The sequence below is a fragment of the Phyllobates terribilis genome, unplaced genomic scaffold (assembly GCF_046119375.1).
Source record: "Phyllobates terribilis strain yellow unplaced genomic scaffold, ASM4611937v1 Scaffold_1__5_contigs__length_1240528914, whole genome shotgun sequence".
Taxonomy (NCBI): domain Eukaryota; kingdom Metazoa; phylum Chordata; class Amphibia; order Anura; family Dendrobatidae; genus Phyllobates; species Phyllobates terribilis.
Genome location: NW_027362761.1, coordinates 809,351,621 through 809,369,887, shown reverse-complemented (window position 1 = coordinate 809,369,887; position 18,267 = coordinate 809,351,621). Strand labels below are relative to the sequence as shown.

General features: G+C 48.8%; 1 protein-coding gene across 1 annotated transcript in view; it reads right to left on the bottom strand.

Annotated features, from left to right (window-relative positions):
• ARHGAP24 (Rho GTPase activating protein 24) overlaps positions 1-18,267 on the bottom strand; it is a 1,313,999-nt gene that overhangs the window by 1,145,353 nt on the left and 150,379 nt on the right. The window lies entirely within an intron of this gene.

Sequence of the window (18,267 nt, the reverse complement as noted above, 5' to 3'; positions counted from 1 at the left end):
ACTCAAACTTGATACTCTGCATATCGATCCGCTCCTCTCTAGTAATAATGTCCTTGTTTTTGGTACCAATATAGTAATAGTGCCCCCATACAGTAATAATGTCCCCGTTCTGGCTCCAATATTGTAAATATTTCCTCTATTCTGGACCCAATAAAGTAATAATTGCCCCACCCCCTATCTGGCCCCAATATCTCATACAGTGATAATATCCAACATTCTGGCTCCAATATATTAATAATGTCCTTCATTCTGGCCCCAATATAGTAATAACTAGCTATTGAGCCCGTTCTCTGCCCGGTTGGCGAGCATTTTTATTGGTATATGGTCTCCCATGCTGGTATATGCTGCCCCCGTCCTGGTATTTGTGCTCCCCAATCCTGTTCCTCCATCCTGTTATGTGCTGCCCTCATCCCTATCCTGGTATGCATGGCACACCTCATCCCTATCCTGGTATGCATGGCACCCCTCATCCCCAATCCTGGTATGCATGGCACCCCTCACCCCCAATCCTGGTATGCATGGCACCCCTCATCCCCAATCCTGGTATGTATGGCACCCCTCATCCCCAATCCTGGTATGCATGGCACCCCTCATCCCCAATCCTGGTATGCATGGCACCCCTCACCCCCAATCCTGGTATGCATGGCACCCCTCACCCCCAATCCTGGTATGCATGGCACTCCTTACCCCCAATCCTGGTATGCATGGCACCCCTCACTCCCAATCCTGGTATGCATGGCACCCCTCACCCCCAATCCTGGAATGCATGGCACCCCTCATCCTCAATCCTGGTATGCATGGCACCCTTCATCTCCAATCCTGGTATGCATGGCACCCCTCATCCCCAATCCTGGCATGCATGGCGCCCCTCATCCTGGTATGCATGACTCCCTCATCCCCAATCCTGGTATGCATGATACGCCATCCCTAATCCCTATCCTCGTATGTATGGTGCCCCTCATCCTGGTATGCATGGCTCCCTCATCCCCAATCGTGCCATGCATGGTGCCCCTCATCCTGGTATGCATGGCTCCCTTATACCCAATGCTGGTATGCATGGTACGCCATCTCTCATCCCTATCCTGGTATGTATGGTACCCCTCATCCTGGTATGCATGGTACCCCTCATCCCTATCCAGGTATGCATGGCACCCCTCATCCCCAATTCTGGTTTGCATGGCACCCCTCATCCCCAATCCTGGAATGCATGGCACCCCATCTCTCATCCTGTTATGCATGGCCCCCTCATCCCTAATTTGATATACATAGCAACCCTCATCCCAATCCTGGTATGTATGGCACCCCTCATCCCCAATCCTGGTATGCATGGCATTCCTCATCCCTTTCCTGGTATGTATGGTACCCCTCATCCTGGTATGCGTGGCACCCCATCCCTCATCCTGGTATGCATGGTACCCGCATCCCTATCCTGGTATGTATGGTACCCCTCATCCTGGTATGCATGGCACCCCATCCCTCATTCTGGTATGCATGGTACCCCGCATCCCTATTTTGGTATGTATGGTACCCCTCATCCTGGTATACATGGCACCCCTCATCCCAATTCTAGTATGTATGGCCTCCTCATCCCTCAATCCTAGTATGCATGGTACCCTGCATTCCTATCCTTGTATGCATGGCACCCCTCATCCCTATTTTGGTATGCATGGTACCCCTCATCCTTATATGCATGGCACCCCATCCCTCATCCTGGTATGCATGGTACCCCACATCCCTATTCTGGTATGTATGATACCCATCATGCTGGTATACATGGCACCGCTCATCCTACAATCCTGGTATGTATGGCCTCCTCATCCCCCAATCCTGATATGCATGGCACCCAACCCCTCATCCTGGTATGCATGGCTCCCTCATCCCCAATCCTGGTATGTATGGCCCCCTCATCCCTATCCTGGTATGCATGGCACTCCTCATTCTCCAATGCTGGTATGCATGGCACCCCTCATCCCCCAATCCTGGTATGCATGGTACCCCTCATCCCCCAATCCTGGTATGCATGGCACCCTCATCCCCAATCCTGGTATGCATGGCCCCCCTCACCTCCCAAACCTGGTATGCATGGCACCCCTCATCCCCCAATCCTGGTATGCATGGCACCCCTCATCGCCAATCCTGGTATGCATGGCCCCCCTCACCTCCCAATCTTGGTATGCATGGCACCCCTCATCCCCCAATCCTGGCATGCATGGTACCCCTCATCACCCAATCCTGGTATGCATGGTACCCCTCATCCCCCAATCCTGGTATGCATGGTACCCCTCATCCCCCAATCCTGGTATGCATGGTACCCCTCATCCCCCAATCCTGGTATGTGTGGCCCCCTCATCCCCCAATCCTGGTATGTGTGGCCCCCTCATACCCCAATCCTGGAATGTATGGTACCCCTCATCCCCCAATCCTGGCATGTATGGTACCCCTCATCCCCCAATCCTGGTATGTGTGGCCCCCTCATCCCCCAATCCTGGTATGTGTGGTCCCCTCATCCCTTTCACGCTGCACACATACAAAAAAACCCAAAACACTTATACTCACCTTTCTTTCCTGTGTTCCAGCGCTGTGTTGTCTTGTTTTGCCGGAGGCCGGGGGAGGAGTGTGGCACCGGAGTACACACGTTCCCATACCGAGCTGTCCGGCGCCATTTTGTTGAAGACACACTGCAAATGTGTCTTCAGTAAAATGGCACCAGATAGCGCTATGCGCATGTGCCGACTCCGACGTATTAACTCCTGCCCCGGTCTCCGGCGAAGAGAGGCGCCGCGGCAACCCTCCTCCCGGTCAGGTAAGTATATAAGTATGGCGCCGGAGATAGCGGTATGCGTTCAGTGTCTCCGCATACCGCAATCTCCAGCGCCATACACTCCTCTTACCTGTAACGGCTCCATGCGTTCTTCTGTCTGGAGCCAGACTGCGCATCGCGAATGCGCAGTCTATAGAGGCTTCAGACAGAGGGACGCTTGGATGATTATATTATAGATGTCCTCTATTCTGGCCCCAATATAGTAATAATGTTCTCTATTCTGGTCCCAATATAGTAATAATGTCCCCTATCCTGGCCCCAATATAGCAATAATGTCCCCTATTCTGGCCCCATTATAGTAATAATGCCCCCTATTATGGCCCCAAAATAGTAATAATGTCTCCTGTTCTGATCCCAATATAGTAATAATGTCCCCCATTTCCCATTCTGACTCCAGTATAGTATCCATGTCTCCCATTCAGTCTTCACAAAGTAATAAAAAAAAACTGATTCCTCTCACCTATCCCCACTCCTATGACGAGCAGCTCTTCCATTTTCCTTTATGGTCCAATACAATGCAATGACGTCATTGCACCACCTGTGATGGGTCTTTGTCATCAGCTGGGACTTCTGATAGTAGATATGCAGAACAAGACCCTTGGTGGTTAAATTGAGTTGATATTTATTTTTAATCCAATATATATAACATTTTGGTCAATAACTTAGAGCTTGTTTAGATATATGGATTGCATATATAAGAGGTCTGAGTGATAGAGAAGCGTTAATGGTAAGGTAGTGTGACCGCATTGGTGAGGTAAGGCGGTTAGCCACAGAGGTCTGTCCCATCGATTGACAAGTCATTGCAGGAGCCATTTTCTTATTCATGCTCAGCATGAATTACAGAATGTCCTGGTTTTCTCTAAGGTGGGAATACACCTTTGATCCACAAACTCTCCAGTGGTCCGCTATAGAAAGATGACTTTAATAAGAGGTTTAGGCTATTTGAAATTGAAAATCAAGATATTGCTGAAGCTCCATGGAAACAAAAGTACAGGGTGGGCCATTTATATGGATACACCTAAATTAAATGGGAATGGTTGGTGATATCAACTTCCTGTTTGTGGCACATTAGTATATGGGAGGGGGAAAACTTTTCCACATGGGTGGTGACCATGGCGGCCATTTTTAAGTCAGCCATTTTGGATCCAACTTCATGTTTTTCAATGAGAAGAGGGTCATGTGACACATGAAATTCTCAATAAGTTGGATAAGAAAAACAATGGTGTGCTTGGTTTTAACATAACTTTATTCTTTCATGAGTTATTTACAAGTTTATGACCACTTATAAAATGTGTTCAAAGTGCTGCCCATTGTGTTGGATTGTCAATGCAACCCTCTTCTCCCACTCTTGACACACTGATAGCAACACCACAGAAGAAATGCTAGCACAGGCTTCCAGTATCCATTGTTTCAGATGCTGCACATCTCGTATCTTCACAGCATAGACAATTGCCTTCAGATGACCCCAAAGATAAAAGTCTAAGGGGGTCAGATCGGGAGACCTTGGTGGCCATTCAACTGGCCCATGACGACCAATCCACTTTCCAGGAAACTGTTCATGTAGGAATGCTCGGATCTGACACCCATAATGTGGCGGTGCACCATCTTGGAAAAACTCAGGGAACGTGCCATCATCAGTGCATAAAGAGGGCAACACATCATCATATAGCAATTTCAGATATCCAGTGGCATTGAGGTTTCGATTGATGAAAAATGGCCCCACTATCTTTGTACCCCATATACCACACCATACCATAAAGATACGAGATGTGCATCATCTGAAACAACGGATACTAGAAGCCTGTGCTAGCATTTCTTCTGCAGTGTTGCTATCAGTGTGTCAAGAGTGGGAGAAGAGGGTTGCATTGACAATCAAAAAGTAGCAAAGGGGGTAATACTGTAAACAACCACTTGACAGAGATAAGACAAATCAAAAATAGTGGTAAAGAGTAGTGTTCAGCGAGCACTAAAATGCTCGGGTGCTCGAAGCTCGGGCCGAGCTCACCGTGATACTCGGGTGCTCGACCCGAGCAACGAGCCCAATGTTAGTCTATGGGAGACCCAAGCATTTTTGCAGCGGCACCCCCGGCAGTCTGTAGAAAGCCTAAAAAGTGCCCAAAACGATAGTGACAGTGCTCAAATGACATGGGGACAGCATGGGGATCGCCCCAGGAAGCATTTCTGACCCCCAGGTCATTGCTGTCAACAACGTGGTCAGAGGTATTAAGCCACTTTAACGGACTCACAATAAAACGTTCAAAAACGAAACTGAAACGGTTTTCCTGTGAAATATGTTAAGGAACATCCTTTCCAGGGTAAAGACTTGTGTATAAGGTAAAATAAATAACCAAAAACAAAAATACTCCTCCACACCTTGGGCTATGTTCACAAGTAGCATTTTTTATGCGTTTTTGCACTTTTGTATTGCTTTCAACCGTGACAAATGCATTCACAGGGAAATGTCATTTTAACATTTTACAGCCTTATCTGGCCATGTGCTGTGTGACACATGCATACAGTGCTGAAAAGACATGGAAACAGCATTGGGAAGACCCCTGGAAGCATCTCTGACACCCAGGTCACTGCCTTAAAGTGTGCCCATCAGAAGTGATCCTTGCCGCATCAGAAGATGCAGACTTGCAACTATCTCCGTGCAAGTCCTTGTCCCAGGGCAGTGTTCAATTGTACCTCCCCCATTCCTTGCAATGAAAGCGCAAATATATAGCCAACCACCCACCCACCCGCAGGCTGCAATACTATACTGCTAGCTTGCACTTGAAATGGGGCCTTTTAGTTTGGAGGAGGCCGAAGCTGGCTACTACCTCATGGCTGCGTCGGCGGTGAGGTCTCCATACTCAGTCCCCAGCCACCACTATTTGTCCCGGGAACCTTCCCCACCCTTTTCTTAGCCTGGCCTGCTTTAGGGCAGCATTGAACGAGCCCACCAGACAACTAGAGACTCCTCCCGTGGGCCCTGGCTTCTCCATCAGGGGAGGTGAGAGTGGCAAGGTGAGGAGCATGATGATGATGATAGAAGTTAGCATCTGCTTTGTTTTCTTGGAATGCAAGCGTAAGTGTGCAGCCTGCCACCCACCCACCCCCAGGCTGCAATACCATACTGCTAGCTTGCTTGCACTTGAAATGAGGCCTTTTAGGCTTGGGAAGGCAGAAGCCGGCCATCATGTCATAGCTGCGGCGGCGGCCTGGTATCCATACTCAGTCCCCAGCCGCCCGGCGGCCGGGTGTCCACATTCGGTCCCCAGCCGCCAGGGGGCGGCCGGGTGTCCATACTCGGTCCCCAGCCACCCCTATATGTCCCGGTGCGCCTTATACACAAGCTCGCATACCAAAACATTACCTGTGTCCTCCCCAGTGTATTTAGTGGGAAGGACAGCCTATTCCGCTGTAGTGTGTGCACGCCAACCCCCTGTTCATGGCACATGCGAAGATGCCTCCCGCCCTGCACCTGTTGTTGCAGACTTGCAACTATCCCCGTTCAAGTCCTTGTCCCAGGGCAGTGTTCAATTGTACCTCTCCCATTCCTTACAATGCAAGCGCAAGTATGCAGCCTGCCACCCACCCACCCCCAGGCTGCAATACCATACTGCTTGCTTGCATTTGAAATTGGGCCTTTTAGGCATGTGGAGGTGGAATCTGGCCACCACGTCATGGCTGCGTCGGCGGCCTGGTATCCATACTCAGTCCCCAGCCGCCCGGCGGCCGAGTGTCCACGCTTGGTCCCCAGCCACCAGGGGGCGGCCGGGTGTCCATAATCGGTCCCCAGCCGCCCCGCGGCCGGGTGCCCACACACGGTCCCCAGCCACCAGGGGGCGGCCAGGTGTCTATACTCGGTCCCCAGCCGCCCCGCGGCCGGGTGTCCACACACAGTCCCCAGCTGCCAGGGGGCGGACGTGTGTCCATAAATGGTCCCCAGCCGCCCCTATTTGTCCCGGTGCACCTTATACACAAGCGCGCATACCAAAACATAACCTGTGCCCTCCCCAGTGCATTTAGTGGGAAGGACAGCCTAACCACAAACACGTGGACAAGTGAATGTGGCCAGGGATCTCACTGACGCCTTCACACTGGGTTAATATTGTGGAAGCCGGGACACAGTTGGACCCTGGGATGCAACATGTCCTCCAGACATAGAGGATTGCAGGTCCTGGGTCAATCAGGCTTCAAAACAAAGTTCAGAAGGTAGACAGCAGCAGTGGTCGGCCTCCTACACGAGTAAATTATTCATGATCATGAGGCCATCCATCTCCTTAGCTTTCTGTTCCTTGGAATGCAAGCGCATGTATGTAGTAGCAGCTAGGCCTGAGGAGGTCAGCGTTTTGGCGCATATCCTACCTCCTCCGAGGATTGCTGGATGTTTTCCTGCTACTATCCCAGTTCTATGACTCCCGTTAAAACAAAGCTTCAGGTGATGAATGATGGATCAGGTGGTGGCAAAGGACAAAGAGCAGGAGGAACAGGGACCATTCACATCCATATCAGGCCAGTCAACCGCACATGTGTTGTAGGATACGTTTCTGTACCAAAAGGAGCGGTTCGGCGACACAGTTATAGGGCATACAGTGAGTGCAATGCTTACCAAAAATTTCGAGGCACTCCAATGCCCCTTGGAAGTGACATGGAGGTCAGAGGGCCTTAACTAAACCGTTTTTTCCATTTAAAGCAACTGGGTCTCCTGAACACTGTTGGCCTAAGCAGTGAATGGAAGGCTTTCCAAAAATTATGAGGAACTGCAATGCCCCTTGAAACAGACGTGGATTACAGCGTATTAAAAACCTTCTACCCATTATTGAGGAGCTTGTCTCCCTTAGTGTTCGCCTATGCATTGAAAAGCAAAAGCTGACTAAAATTAGGAGGAAATGCAATGCCCGTTGGAAGAGTCGTGGAGCTTAGAGGTAGTTAAAAACAACATTTCGATGCCCCTTGGAAGAGCTGTTGAGTTCAGAGTGGTTTAACAAGATGGTTTTAATGCCCCTTGAAAGAGAGGTGGAGGTCCCAGTGGAATAAAAAGAGAATATAAATGCCCCTTGGAAGAGTAGTGGAGGTCCCAGAGGAATAAAAAGACAATATCAATGCCCCTTGGAAGAGTGGTGGAGGTTACAGTGGAATAAAAAGACAATATCGATGCCCCTTGGAAGAGTGGTGGAGGTCCCAGTGGAATAAAAAGACAATATCAATGCCGCTTGGAAGAGTGGTGGAGGTCGCAGTAGCTTAACAAGACTGTTTTAATGCCCCTTGGAAAAGTGGTGGAGGTTACAGTGGAATAAAAAGACAATATCAATGCCCCTTGGAAGAGTGGTGGAGGTCGCAGTGGAATAAAAAGAAAATATCAATGCCCCTTGGAAAAGTGGTGGAGGTCCCAGTGGAATAAAAAGACAATATCAATGACCCTTGGAAGAGTGGTGGAGGTCCCAGTGGAATAAAAAGACAATATCAATGCCCCTTGGAAGAGTGGTGGAGGTCGCAGTGGAATAAAAAGACAATATCAATGCCCATTGGAAGAGTGGTGGAGGTTGCAGTGGATTAAAAATACAATATCAATGCCCCGTGGAACAGTGGTGGAGGTTACAGTGGAATAAAAAGACAATATCAATGCCCCTTGGAAGAGTGGTGGAGGTCGCAGTGGAATAAAAAGAAAATATCAATGCCCCTTGGAAAAGTGGTGGAGGTCCCAGTGGAATAAAAAGACAATATCAATGACCCTTGGAAGAGTGGTGGAGGTCCCAGTGGAATAAAAAGACAATATCAATGCCCATTGGAAGAGTGGTGGAGGTTGCAGTGGATTAAAAATACAATATCAATGCCCCTTGGAACAGTGGTGGAGGTTACAGTGGAATAAAAAGACAATATCAATGCCCCTTGGAAGAGTGGTGGAGGTCGCAGTGGAATAAAAAGAAAATATCAATGCCCCTTGTAAAAGTGGTGGAGGTCCCAGTGGAATAAAAAGACAATATCAATGACCCTTGGAAGAGTGGTGGAGGTCCCAGTGGAATAAAAAGACAATATCAATGCCCCTTGGAAGAGTGGTGGAGGTCGCAGTGGAATAAAAAGACAATATCAATGCCCATTGGAAGAGTGGTGGAGGTTGCAGTGGATTAAAAATACAATATCAATGCCCCTTGGAACAGTGGAGGAGGTTACAGTGGAATAAAAAGACAATATCAATGCCCCTGGGAAGAGTGGTGGAGGTCGCAGTGGAATAAAAAGACAATATCAATGCCCCTTGGAAGAATGGTGGAGGTCGCAGTGGAATAAAAAGACAATATCAATGACCCTTGGAAGAGTGGTGGAGGTCCCAGTGGAATAAAAAGACAATATCAATGCCCCTTGGAGGAGTGGTGGAGGTCCCAGTGGAATAAAAAGACAATATCAATGACCCTTGGAAGAGACGTGGAGGTCACAGTAGCTTAACAAGACAATTTTAATGCCCCTTGGAAGAGACGTGGAGTTCAGAGTGGTTTAACAAGATGGTTTTAATGCCCCTTGGAAGAGACGTGGAGGTCACAGTAGCTTAACAAGACGGTTTTAATGCCCCTTGGAAGAGACGTGGAGTTCAGAGTGGTTTAACAAGATGGTTTTAATGCCCCTTGGAAGAGACGTGGAGGTCCCAGTGGAATAAAAAGACAATATCAATGCCCCTTGGAAGAGTGGTGGAGGTACCAGTGGAATAAAAAGACAATATCAATGCCCCTTGGAAGAGTGGTAGAAGTTACAGTGGAATAAAAAGACAATATCAATGCCCCTTGGAAGAGTGGTGGAGATCGCAGTGGAATAAAAAGACAATATCAATTCCCCTTGGAAGAGTGGTGGAGGTCCCAGTGGAATCATGGTATGCATGGCACCCCTCATCGCCAATCCTGGTATGCATGGTCCCCCTCACCTCCCAATCTTGGTATGCATGGCACCCCTCATCCCCCAATCCTGGCATGCATGGTACCCCTCATCCCCCAATGCTGGTATGCATGGTACCCCTCATCCCCCAATCCTGGTATGCATGGTACCCCTCATCCCCCAATCCTGGTATGCATGGTACCCCTCATCCCCCAATCCTGGTATGTGTGGCCCCCTCATCCCCCAATCCTGGTATGTGTGGCCCCCTCATCCCCCAATCCTGGTATGTGTGGCCCCCTCAATCCTGGTATGTGTGGCCCCCTCATACCCCAATCCTGGAATGTATGGTACCCCTCATCCCCCAATCCTGGCATGTATGGTACCCCTCATCCCCCAATCCTGGTATGTGTGGCCCCCTCATCCCCCAATCCTGGTATGTGTGGTCCCCTCATCCCTTTCACGCTGCACACATACAAAAAAACCCAAAACACTTATACTCACCTTTCTTTCCTGTGTTCCAGCGCTGTGTTGTCTTGTTTTGCCGGAGGCCGGGGGAGGAGTGTGGCACCGGAGTACACACGTTCCCATACCGAGCTGTCCGGCGCCATTTTGTTGAAGACACACTGCAAATGTGTCTTCAGTAAAATGGCACCAGATAGCGCTATGCGCATGTGCCGACTCCGACGTATTAACTCCTGCCCCGGTCTCCGGCGAAGAGAGGCGCCGCGGCAACCCTCCTCCCGGTCAGGTAAGTATATAAGTATGGCGCCGGAGATAGCGGTATGCGTTCAGTGTCTCCGCATACCGCAATCTCCAGCGCCATACACTCCTCTTACCTGTAACGGCTCCATGCGTTCTTCTGTCTGGAGCCAGACTGCGCATCGCGAATGCGCAGTCTATAGAGGCTTCAGACAGAGGGACGCTTGGATGATTATATTATAGATGTCCTCTATTCTGGCCCCAATATAGTAATAATGTTCTCTATTCTGGTCCCAATATAGTAATAATGTCCCCTATCCTGGCCCCAATATAGCAATAATGTCCCCTATTCTGGCCCCATTATAGTAATAATGCCCCCTATTATGGCCCCAAAATAGTAATAATGTCTCCTGTTCTGATCCCAATATAGTAATAATGTCCCCCATTTCCCATTCTGACTCCAGTATAGTATCCATGTCTCCCATTCAGTCTTCACAAAGTAATAAAAAAAAACTGATTCCTCTCACCTATCCCCACTCCTATGACGAGCAGCTCTTCCATTTTCCTTTATGGTCCAATACAATGCAATGACGTCATTGCACCACCTGTGATGGGTCTTTGTCATCAGCTGGGACTTCTGATAGTAGATATGCAGAACAAGACCCTTGGTGGTTAAATTGAGTTGATATTTATTTTTAATCCAATATATATAACATTTTGGTCAATAACTTAGAGCTTGTTTAGATATATGGATTGCATATATAAGAGGTCTGAGTGATAGAGAAGCGTTAATGGTAAGGTAGTGTGACCGCATTGGTGAGGTAAGGCAGTTAGCCACAGAGGTCTGTCCCATCGATTGACAAGTCATTGCAGGAGCCATTTTCTTATTCATGCTCAGCATGAATTACAGAATGTCCTGGTTTTCTCTAAGGTGGGAATACACCTTTGATCCACAAACTCTCCAGTGGTCCGCTATAGAAAGATGACTTTAATAAGAGGTTTAGGCTATTTGAAATTGAAAATCAAGATATTGCTGAAGCTCCATGGAAACAAAAGTACAGGGTGGGCCATTTATATGGATACACCTAAATTAAATGGGAATGGTTGGTGATATCAACTTCCTGTTTGTGGCACATTAGTATATGGGAGGGGGAAAACTTTTCCACATGGGTGGTGACCATGGCGGCCATTTTTAAGTCAGCCATTTTGGATCCAACTTCATGTTTTTCAATGAGAAGAGGGTCATGTGACACATGAAATTCTCAATAAGTTGGATAAGAAAAACAATGGTGTGCTTGGTTTTAACATAACTTTATTCTTTCATGAGTTATTTACAAGTTTATGACCACTTATAAAATGTGTTCAAAGTGCTGCCCATTGTGTTGGATTGTCAATGCAACCCTCTTCTCCCACTCTTGACACACTGATAGCAACACCGCAGAAGAAATGCTAGCACAGGCTTCCAGTATCCATTGTTTCAGATGCTGCACATCTCGTATCTTCACAGCATAGACAATTGCCTTCAGATGACCCCAAAGATAAAAGTCTAAGGGGGTCAGATCGGGAGACCTTGGTGGCCATTCAACTGGCCCATGACGACCAATCCACTTTCCAGGAAACTGTTCATGTAGGAATGCTCGGATCTGACACCCATAATGTGGCGGTGCACCATCTTGGAAAAACTCAGGGAACGTGCCATCATCAGTGCATAAAGAGGGCAACACATCATCATATAGCAATTTCAGATATCCAGTGGCATTGAGGTTTCGATTGATGAAAAATGGCCCCACTATCTTTGTACCCCATATACCACACCATACCATAAAGATACGAGATGTGCATCATCTGAAACAACGGATACTAGAAGCCTGTGCTAGCATTTCTTCTGCAGTGTTGCTATCAGTGTGTCAAGAGTGGGAGAAGAGGGTTGCATTGACAATCAAAAAGTAGCAAAGGGGGTAATACTGTAAACAACCACTTGACAGAGATAAGACAAATCAAAAATAGTGGTAAAGAGTAGTGTTCAGCGAGCACTAAAATGCTCGGGTGCTCGAAGCTCGGGCCGAGCTCACCGTGATACTCGAGTGCTCGACCCGAGCAACGAGCCCAATGTTAGTCTATGGGAGACCCAAGCATTTTTGCAGCGGCACCCCCGGCAGTCTGTAGAAAGCCTAAAAAGTGCCCAAAACGATAGTGACAGTGCTCAAATGACATGGGGACAGCATGGGGATCGCCCCAGGAAGCATTTCTGACCCCCAGGTCATTGCTGTCAACAACGTGGTCAGAGGTATTAAGCCACTTTAACGGACTCACAATAAAACGTTCAAAAACGAAACTGAAACGGTTTTCCTGTGAAATATGTTAAGGAACATCCTTTCCAGGGTAAAGACTTGTGTATAAGGTAAAATAAATAACCAAAAACAAAAATACTCCTCCACACCTTGGGCTATGTTCACAAGTAGCATTTTTTATGCGTTTTTGCACTTTTGTATTGCTTTCAACCGTGACAAATGCATTCACAGGGAAATGTCATTTTAACATTTTACAGCCTTATCTGGCCATGTGCTGTGTGACACATGCATACAGTGCTGAAAAGACATGGAAACAGCATTGGGAAGACCCCTGGAAGCATCTCTGACACCCAGGTCACTGCCTTAAAGTGTGCCCATCAGAAGTGATCCTTGCCGCATCAGAAGATGCAGACTTGCAACTATCTCCGTGCAAGTCCTTGTCCCAGGGCAGTGTTCAATTGTACCTCCCCCATTCCTTGCAATGAAAGCGCAAATATATAGCCAACCACCCACCCACCCGCAGGCTGCAATACTATACTGCTAGCTTGCACTTGAAATGGGGCCTTTTAGTTTGGAGGAGGCCGAAGCTGGCTACTACCTCATGGCTGCGTCGGCGGTGAGGTCTCCATACTCAGTCCCCAGCCACCACTATTTGTCCCGGGAACCTTCCCCACCCTTTTCTTAGCCTGGCCTGCTTTAGGGCAGCATTGAACGAGCCCACCAGACAACTAGAGACTCCTCCCGTGGGCCCTGGCTTCTCCATCAGGGGAGGTGAGAGTGGCAAGGTGAGGAGCATGATGATGATGATAGAAGTTAGCATCTGCTTTGTTTTCTTGGAATGCAAGCGTAAGTGTGCAGCCTGCCACCCACCCACCCCCAGGCTGCAATACCATACTGCTAGCTTGCTTGCACTTGAAATGAGGCCTTTTAGGCTTGGGAAGGCAGAAGCCGGCCATCATGTCATAGCTGCGGCGGCGGCCTGGTATCCATACTCAGTCCCCAGCCGCCCGGCGGCCGGGTGTCCACATTCGGTCCCCAGCCGCCAGGGGGCGGCCGGGTGTCCATACTCGGTCCCCAGCCACCCCTATATGTCCCGGTGCGCCTTATACACAAGCTCGCATACCAAAACATTACCTGTGTCCTCCCCAGTGTATTTAGTGGGAAGGACAGCCTATTCCGCTGTAGTGTGTGCACGCCAACCCCCTGTTCATGGCACATGCGAAGATGCCTCCCGCCCTGCACCTGTTGTTGCAGACTTGCAACTATCCCCGTTCAAGTCCTTGTCCCAGGGCAGTGTTCAATTGTACCTCTCCCATTCCTTACAATGCAAGCGCAAGTATGCAGCCTGCCACCCACCCACCCCCAGGCTGCAATACCATACTGCTTGCTTGCTTGCATTTGAAATTGGGCCTTTTAGGCATGTGGAGGTGGAATCTGGCCACCACGTCATGGCTGCGTCGGCGGCCTGGTATCCATACTCAGTCCCCAGCCACCCGGCGGCCGAGTGTCCACGCTTGGTCCCCAGCCACCAGGGGGCGGCCGGGTGTCCATAATCGGTCCCCAGCCGCCCAGCGGCCGGGTGCCCACACACGGTCCCCAGCCACCAGGGGGCGGCCAGGTGTCTATACTCGGTCCCCAGCCGCCCCGCGGCCGGGTGTCCACACACAGTCCTCAGCTGCCAGGGGGCGGACGTGTGTCCATAAATGGTCCCCAGCCGCCCCTATTTGTCCCGGTGCACCTTATACACAAGCGCGCATACCAAAACATAACCTGTGCCCTCCCCAGTGCATTTAGTGGGAAGGACAGCCTAACCACAAACACGTGGACAAGTGAATGTGGCCAGGGATCTCACTGACGCCTTCACACTGGGTTAATATTGTGGAAGCCGGGACACAGTTGGACCCTGGGATGCAACATGTCCTCCAGACATAGAGGATTGCGGGTCCTGGGTCAATCAGGCTTCAAAACAAAGTTCAGAAGGTAGACAGCAGCAGTGGTCGGCCTCCTACACGAGTAAATTATTCATGATCATGAGGCCATCCATCTCCTTAGCTTTCTGTTCCTTGGAATGCAAGCGCATGTATGTAGTAGCAGCTAGGCCTGAGGAGGTCAGCGTTTTGGCGCATATCCTACCTCCTCCGAGGATTGCTGGATGTTTTCCTGCTACTATCCCAGTTCTATGACTCCCGTTAAAACAAAGCTTCAGGTGATGAATGATGGATCAGGTGGTGGCAAAGGACAAAGAGCAGGAGGAACAGGGACCATTCACATCCATATCAGGCCAGTCAACCGCACATGTGTTGTAGGATATGTTTCTGTACCAAAAGGAGCGGTTCGGCGACACAGTTATAGGGCATACAGTGAGTGCAATGCTTACCAAAAATTTCGAGGCACTCCAATGCCCCTTGGAAGTGACATGGAGGTCAGAGGGCCTTAACTAAACCGTTTTTTCCATTTAAAGCAACTGGGTCTCCTGAACACTGTTGGCCTAAGCAGTGAATGGAAGGCTTTCCAAAAATTATGAGGAACTGCAATGCCCCTTGAAACAGACGTGGATTACAGCGTATTAAAAACCTTCTACCCATTATTGAGGAGCTTGTCTCCCTTAGTGTTCGCCTATGCATTGAAAAGCAAAAGCTGACTAAAATTAGGAGGAAATGCAATGCCCGTTGGAAGAGTCGTGGAGCTTAGAGGTAGTTAAAAACAACATTTCGATGCCCCTTGGAAGAGCTGTTGAGTTCAGAGTGGTTTAACAAGATGGTTTTAATGCCCCTTGAAAGAGAGGTGGAGGTCCCAGTGGAATAAAAAGAGAATATAAATGCCCCTTGGAAGAGTAGTGGAGGTCCCAGAGGAATAAAAAGACAATATTAATGCCCCTTGGAAGAGTGGTGGAGGTTACAGTGGAATAAAAAGACAATATCGATGCCCCTTGGAAGAGTGGTGGAGGTCCCAGTGGAATAAAAAGACAATATCAATGCCCCTTGGAAGAGTGGTGGAGGTCGCAGTAGCTTAACAAGACTGTTTTAATGCCCCTTGGAAAAGTGGTGGAGGTTACAGTGGAATAAAAAGACAATATCAATGCCCCTTGGAAGAGTGGTGGAGGTCGCAGTGGAATAAAAAGAAAATATCAATGCCCCTTGGAAAAGTGGTGGAGGTCCCAGTGGAATAAAAAGACAATATCAATGACCCTTGGAAGAGTGGTGGAGGTCCCAGTGGAATAAAAAGACAATATCAATGCCCCTTGGAAGAGTGGTGGAGGTCGCAGTGGAATAAAAAGACAATATCAATGCCCATTGGAAGAGTGGTGGAGGTTGCAGTGGATTAAAAATACAATATCAATGCCCCGTGGAACAGTGGTGGAGGTTACAGTGGAATAAAAAGACAATATCAATGCCCCTTGGAAGAGTGGTGGAGGTCGCAGTGGAATAAAAAGAAAATATCAATGCCCCTTGGAAAAGTGGTGGAGGTCCCAGTGGAATAAAAAGACAATATCAATGACCCTTGGAAGAGTGGTGGAGGTCCCAGTGGCATAAAAAGACAATATCAATGCCCATTGGAAGAGTGGTGGAGGTTGCAGTGGATTAAAAATACAATATCAATGCCCCTTGGAACAGTGGTGGAGGTTACAGTGGAATAAAAAGACAATATCAATGCCCCTTGGAAGAGTGGTGGAGGTCGCAGTGGAATAAAAAGAAAATATCAATGCCCCTTGTAAAAGTGGTGGAGGTCCCAGTGGAATAAAAAGACAATATCAATGACCCTTGGAAGAGTGGTGGAGGTTGCAGTGGATTAAAAATACAATATCAATGCCTCTTGGAACAGTGGTGGAGGTTACAGTGGAATAAAAAGACAATATCAATGCCCCTTGGAAGAGTGGTGGAGGTCGCAGTGGAATAAAAAGAAAATATCAATGCCCCTTGTAAAAGTGGTGGAGGTCCCAGTGGAATAAAAAGACAATATCAATGACCCTTGGAAGAGTGGTGGAGGTCCCAGTGGAATAAAAAGACAATATCAATGCCCCTTGGAAGAGTGGTGGAGGTCGCAGTGGAATAAAAAGACAATATCAATGCCCATTGGAAGAGTGGTGGAGGTTGCAGTGGATTAAAAATACAATATCAATGCCCCTTGGAACAGTGGAGGAGGTTACAGTGGAATAAAAAGACAATATCAATGCCCCTTGGAAGAGTGGTGGAGGTCGCAGTGGAATAAAAAGACAATATCAATGCCCCTTGGAAGAATGGTGGAGGTCGCAGTGGAATAAAAAGACAATATCAATGACCCTTGGAAGAGTGGTGGAGGTCCCAGTGGAATAAAAAGACAATATCAATGCCCCTTGGAGGAGTGGTGGAGGTCCCAGTGGAATAAAAAGACAATATCAATGACCCTTGGAAGAGACGTGGAGGTCACAGTAGCTTAACAAGACAATTTTAATGCCCCTTGGAAGAGACGTGGAGTTCAGAGTGGTTTAACAAGATGGTTTTAATGCCCCTTGGAAGAGACGTGGAGGTCACAGTAGCTTAACAAGACGGTTTTAATGCCCCTTGGAAGAGACGTGGAGTTCAGAGTGGTTTAACAAGATGGTTTTAATGCCCCTTGGAAGAGACGTGGAGGTCCCAGTGGAATAAAAAGACAATATCAATGCCCCTTGGAAGAGTGGTAGAAGTTACAGTGGAATAAAAAGACAATATCAATGCCCCTTGGAAGAGTAGTGGAGATCGCAGTGGAATAAAAAGACAATATCAATTCCCCTTGGAAGAGTGGTGGAGGTCCCAGTGGAATCCTGGTATGCATGGCACCCCTCATCGCCAATCCTGGTATGCATGGCCCCCCTCACCTCCCAATCTTGGTATGCATGGCACCCCTCATCCCCCAATCCTGGCATGCATGGTACCCCTCATCCCCCAATCCTGGTATGCATGGTACCCCTCATCCCCCAATCCTGGTATGCATGGTACCCCTCATCCCCCAATCCTGGTATGCATGGTACCCCTCATCCCCCAATCCTGGTATGTGTGGCCCCCTCATCCCCCAATCCTGGTATGTGTGGCCCCCTCATCCCCCAATCCTGGTATGTGTGGCCCCCTCAATCCTGGTATGTGTGGCCCCCTCATACCCCAATCCTGGAATGTATGGTACCCCTCATCCCCCAATCCTGGCATGTATGGTACCCCTCATCCCCCAATCCTGGTATGTGTGGCCCCCTCATCCCCCAATCCTGGTATGTGTGGTCCCCTCATCCCTTTCACGCTGCACACATACAAAAAAACCCAAAACACTTATACTCACCTTTCTTTCCTGCGTTCCAGCGCTGTGTTGTCTTGTTTTGCCGGAGGCCGGGGGAGGAGTGTGGCACCGGAGTACACACGTTCCCATACCGAGCTGTCCGGCGCCATTTTGTTGAAGACACACTGCAAATGTGTCTTCAGTAAAATGGCACCAGATAGCGCTATGCGCATGTGCCGACTCCGACGTATTAACTCCTGCCCCGGTCTCCGGCGAAGAGAGGCGCCGCGGCAACCCTCCTCCCGGTCAGGTAAGTATATAAGTATGGCGCCGGAGATAGCGGTATGCGTTCAGTGTCTCCGCATACCGCAATCTCCAGCGCCA